This window comes from Triticum urartu, chromosome 7A (genome assembly GCF_056163025.1).
Source record: "Triticum urartu cultivar PI428250 chromosome 7A, HENAU_Tu73, whole genome shotgun sequence".
Lineage (NCBI taxonomy): Eukaryota > Viridiplantae > Streptophyta > Magnoliopsida > Poales > Poaceae > Triticum > Triticum urartu.
This window is the reverse complement of record NC_141879.1, coordinates 527,660,532-527,666,178: the sequence shown is the minus strand read 5'-3', so window position 1 is coordinate 527,666,178 and position 5,647 is coordinate 527,660,532. Positions and strand designations below refer to the sequence as shown.

General features: G+C 47.0%; 1 pseudogene; it reads left to right on the top strand.

The window, feature by feature from the left end:
• The first annotated feature begins 1,571 nt into the window (after window positions 1–1,571).
• LOC125523780 (berberine bridge enzyme-like Cyn d 4 pseudogene) lies at window positions 1,572–3,543 on the top strand (annotated as a pseudogene).
• Window positions 3,544–5,647: the final 2,104 nt, after the last annotated feature.

Sequence of the window (5,647 nt, the reverse complement as noted above, 5' to 3'; positions counted from 1 at the left end):
TGCTAATCCTTCGAAGTTCTTGGCCATCCTGGTGATGCCGGCTATTGTCGCAACCTCGAACTCCCCGGCGTCAACGAGTCCATCCCAACGCATTTCCTACCCGACGGCGGCGACCAACATGGCCTCGAGGAGCAGCCAGTTGAAATCCTCCTCTGTGCACATTAAGTGTTCGAGAAAAAGTCTCATAGGTAAAAAATAATGATTTTTTAGTTTTGTTGTTGCGATATAGAAGTAGTTCGTAATGAAAATTATTGTGTTCTAGATGAGCTCGTTTGAATCCTCTCTGTGGGCTTCCTTGTCCGAAGAGGAGTATGACATGAACGAAGAGGAGGACATTGCTTGATCTTGATGATCTACAAGAACAAAATGTTGAAGCATGGTGGTTTCATCTCATTGAGGAATGGTGAGCATGGCATGGGCAACAAGCCCACTAGTGCGATGTCTATGTTTCATGTATGTGTGATGATGAACAATTTGCGTTAAATTTTTTTGAACACAGTACAATAGAGATGGCCACATAATTTGTTTGAATTTGATGTTGTGGATTGATGAACTATGTAAAAACTAAGTATTATTTGTGTTATATTGTTTTGGATTCATTTGGATTGAGCTTGATATTTATTTGTTTCAATATGTATGCAATTGTGCCCCCGCGAAAAATAATATGTATGCAATTGTGGAGAAGCAGAAAAATATTTGGGTGCCCTATTTTAAATCATCTGCCACGGACCAAAATTTTATTGTATCCTATTTTACATCATCTGCTACGGCATAAAAATTCGGAGCCCTGAACGCTACATTTTGGGCCCCTAAAACTGTTTTTGGGTGCCCAATTATACATCATCTGTTGAAGGTACTCTAATCGGAGACGGCTTGGCCCTCCCATATCTGTAAATTCTTTCAGATGACAAATGATAAGCAATCCAAACTAACTGAGAAAAAAAGATGATCATTTGTAGCTTAGTTAAAAGAAACGACACTAACTAACTCATCTTCCGCTTAAGTAAAACACCACTCTAGCCAACCCTCGTGTTCTCCGCTAGACTTGGTCTTAGCTGGCTCGAGCCAAGAGCCCCAAGACACAAGCAAATCCATACCGCAGCATCTCCTAGTGATGATGGGTCCCTGCGCACCGCTCGTTCAGTCATGCATTGTCGTCCTTTATTTTGGAAAATTTATTTAGGACTTTGTATGGACATGCCACTGTGAGCGGCAGGCTTTGTGCTTACATGAATGCATTTACTCGTGTACGCAAAGATATCTTTTGCATATAAAACCCGAAGATTTCGGGTATTTTGTATAGTTATTATACATCTTAAATTACTCAAATTCAGTTTTCGATTGCGATATCAACACCACTAAATTCACTGGCCGTGTGATATCTTAAATTCACTCGGTTCCTGTACTTTTATTAGTCTAGGGCGGCTCTGCCGTGTGATGAATCCCAGAGGGGCCAACTGGTGGCATATGGTTCGATTCGATCGCTCAAATTTGACTAGTTTGACGGCAAACATCCTTGTTGTGCGACCATTTCCTGAAGCTTAACAAAACCTGCCGAGGAAAGACGTGGCGGATCGATGCAACCAACCGCAACCAAGCAGAGAGTACACTCCTGCTGGTTGCGACAAGTGATTTCGGCTTTACTTTCAAGGTTCCAATTCCAACAAGTTTATATAAGTTGCCACGGTCTCAGGCTGACTCCTCAGTCCTCGAATCAAGCTACACACGATGGCCGTAGCTCGGAGCATCCTGGTTGCGCTGCTCGCCGCCGTTTGCATTGCCATCTCCACGGCCGCCGCGGCGACCAGCGTTAACACCACCGACTTCGTGGGCTGCCTTGCCCTCCACCTTCCTCCGGGGATCGTCTACACGCAGTCGTCGGAGTCCTACCCGTCCGTCCTCGAGTTCTCCATCAAAAACCTCCGGTTCGTCACGCCGGCGACCCCGACGCCCCTCGTCATCGTCAAGGCCACCCACGCCACACACGTCAGGATTGCCGTGCGCTGCGGCGCGGCGCACGGCGTCCGCGTGCGCCCGCGCAGCGGTGGCCATGACTATGAGGGGCTCTCCTACCGCTCCCTCGACGCGGCTCACCCATTCGCCATCGTCGATCTGGCGGCGCTGCGCGCGATCCGCGTTGACGTCCGTAGCAGGTCGGCGTGGGTCGAGTCCGGAGCCACGCTCGGCGAGCTTTACTACGGCATCGCCAACAAGAGCGCGCGTCTCGGGTTCCCCGCCGGTGTTGGCCCGACGGTCGGCGTCGGCGGGCACTTCAGCGGCGGCGGCTTCGGCCTGATGCTACGGAAGTACGGCCTCGCCGCGGATCGCGTCGTCGACGCCGTCATGGTGGACGCCAAGGGGAGGCTTCTGGACAGGGCCGCCATGGGGGAGGACTACTTCTGGGCCATCCGAGGCGGCGGGGGCGGGAGCTTCGGCATCGTGGTGTCCTGGAAGCTCCAGCTCGTGCGCGTGCCCGCGATCGTCACCGTGTTCACCGTCCACCGGCCAAGAAACCAATCCGCCAGCGATCTCCTCACCAAGTGGCAGAACGTGGCGCCGGCCCTGCCCCGCGACATGATCCTCCGGGTGGTCGTGCAGAACCAGGACGCGCAGTTCGAGTCCCTGTACCTCGGCAGGTGCGCCGGCGTCGTCGCGACGATGACCAAGATGTTCCCGGAGCTGGGCGTGACGCGGCGAGACTGCATCGAGATGAGCTGGATCGAGTCCGTGCTCTACTTCGCGTTCTACGGCACGGGGAAGCCGAAGGAGATGCTCCTGGACCGGGGCACCAAGCCGGACAGGTACTTCAAGGGCAAGTCGGACTTCGTGCACGAGCCCATCCCGAGGGACGTGTGGGAGAGCACGTCGAGCTGGTTCCTGGAGGACGGCGCCGGGCTGCTCATCCTCGACCCCTTCGGCGGCAAGATGGGCAGCGTCGCGCCGTCCGCGACGCCGTTCCCGCACCGGGGCGCGCTCTACAACCTGCAGTACTACGGGTTCTGGTGGGACAACACGACGGAGGCGTCGGAGCAGCATATGGGTTGGGTCAGGAGGTCGCACCGGGAGATGGAGCCGTACGTGTCCAAGAGCCCCAGGGGCGCGTACGTGAACTACAAGGACCTGGACCTCGGCGTCAACGAGTATGGTGGTGACGGCGCCGGGGCCAGCTACGAGACGGCGAGAGTTTGGGGCGAGGCGTACTTCAAGGATAACTTTGAGAGGCTTGCGGCGGTGAAGGCCATGGTGGATCCCGCTGATTTCTTCAGGAACGAGCAGAGCATTCCACCTCTTCCATTACCAGGTGGCAATGGCACGACGCAGAATTGAAAAGGAATGTTAATTTTTCTCTTGTCTTGAAGAAGTTACTTGACTCAAAGTACCGAAGTCTAGATGTAAAAAAAAAGTAAAATTCAAACTTGTCGTGGATGTGTAATCTACTCCTCAAAATTAGAAACCGCTTGTGATGTGTTCGTTTCCAACGACTATCACAAGGCCGCTTCTAAAACCCGACTTTTCATCGATACTGCATTTATATTCGAAATATCCAGATTATTGTCATAGTTATTATTTGTTCTCAATTGTTTGTGTGTATTAGGCATTTGCGGCCATGTTGACTGTACCCTGTGTGATCAACAACCTATGAGTGTTGGTTTCCTCATTGCGAAGATGCAAAATCATCCCTCGTTGTAACCGGATGATCAGAATCGTCTCCACCCAAATCAAAAGAGTCTTTCTCATGAAACATACGGAAACCCATTGTGCTATGAGAAAGAGAAGATGCGGACATACGAGTGGAGAAACAATGTATATGCGACAAAGCGGTGAATAAGCAAAAGCCTCGAGGATGAAAGGCGTGTCGTCTTCTTGTGGGTAGGGCCGATAAGGAGAAACAAGTTGAGAAATCACATATTAGGGCATCTCCAATGGCGTACCCAAAATCGGACATACTAAACGTTCACGGACACAGATATGAGAGCGGGACATCCAACCCACTACACCAAACATCTACCCTATCTGCCCCTGTTTTCGTTTTCTTTTCGCGTCACTCAAAATAAGTACAAATATATAGCATCAATCTTCAAATAGTGAAATATTGAAATTCAACAAAAGTTCAAATATAAATATTACAATCAAAGTTTTCAAATGAAATATTTCAAACATAAATTCAACTTGCACGTATGTTTGAGTCCTCTCCTTTAAATGACCACAAATGCTCAACCAGATCATTCTATAGCTGCTCAAGAGTTCCTCAATGCCGAATACGTTGATGCATTTGGATAAAATTCTAGAACATCGCTTGATTCTGCTCTGAAGTTGGATAGGATCACACATGTGCTCAAATTCCAGACCTTCGTCAACTCCTTCACCATTATCCGCCACAATAATATTTGAATTGCTTATTTCCATGTTTATAATTAAAGATTTTATATTTTATGCTATACTACTATGATTCTTAAATATGAGATTCATAGGAAAACTCATATGCACGTGTAGAATGATCCAAAAACCCTTGAACCCAGTTTCTTGTCTTAAGAGTCCACTATATCTACCTATGGATTGAATAAGATCCTTCACATAAGTTGTCATCGATACAAAAAAGCAATAAAACTGCTCCAAAATATGTATGATCTTTTATTGTAAAGGAAACTAAGCTTTCTACGAACTTGTGATGGTAAAAAAAACAAAAGCGATGGTCCGCATAATAAAGGTTGCTGTCACAAGGGCAATATAAAGTGATGTTTCTTTCCATTAAGAGTATGCACATTTAAAAATAAAAAGCGCATGACAACCTCTGCTTGCCTCTGCGAAGGGCCTATCTTTTACTTTTTGGTATTTACTTTTTATGCGAGAGTCAATAAGGTTCATCCTTATTTCATTCTAAATCATTCTCTGCTTGGAAAGCATCATGTGGTAGGGAAAGATCCAGGCACATATATCGAGTTGGATGTAGGTAATCATAAGTTATTATTGTTGACATTATCCTCGAGGTAAATAAGTTGGGAGGTGAAAACTATAAACCCCCATCTTCCTATGCGTTTGACTAAAACTTTTGCTCCGTAAATATGTCATGAGTGTCAGCAATCATGGAAGACTAAATGATAGTTGAGTATTGCTACCTCTTGAGCACTGCGTTGGTTTTCCCTTAAAGAGGAAAGGGTGATGCAGTAAAGTAGCGTAAGTATTTCCCTCAGTTTTTGAGAACCAAGGTATCAATCCAGTAGGAGACCACGCGCGAGTCACCTCGTACCTACACAAACAAATAAGAACCTCGCAACCAACGTGATAAAGGGGTTGTCAATCCCTTCACGGCCACTTGCAAGAGTGAGATCTGATAGAGATGATAACAATAAGATAAATATTTTTGGTATTTTTATGATACAGATTGAAAGTAAAGATTACAAAATAAAATAGATTGGAAACTTATATGATGGAGAATAGACCCGGGGGCTATAGGTTTCACTAGTGGCTTCTCTCAAGATAGCATAAGTATTACGGTTGGTGAATAAATTACTGTCGAGCAATTGATAGAAAAGCGAATAATTATGAGAATATCTAGGCATGATCATGTATATAGGCATCACGTCCGTGACAAGTAGACCGACTCCTGCCTACATCTACTACTATTACTCCACACATCGATCGCTAT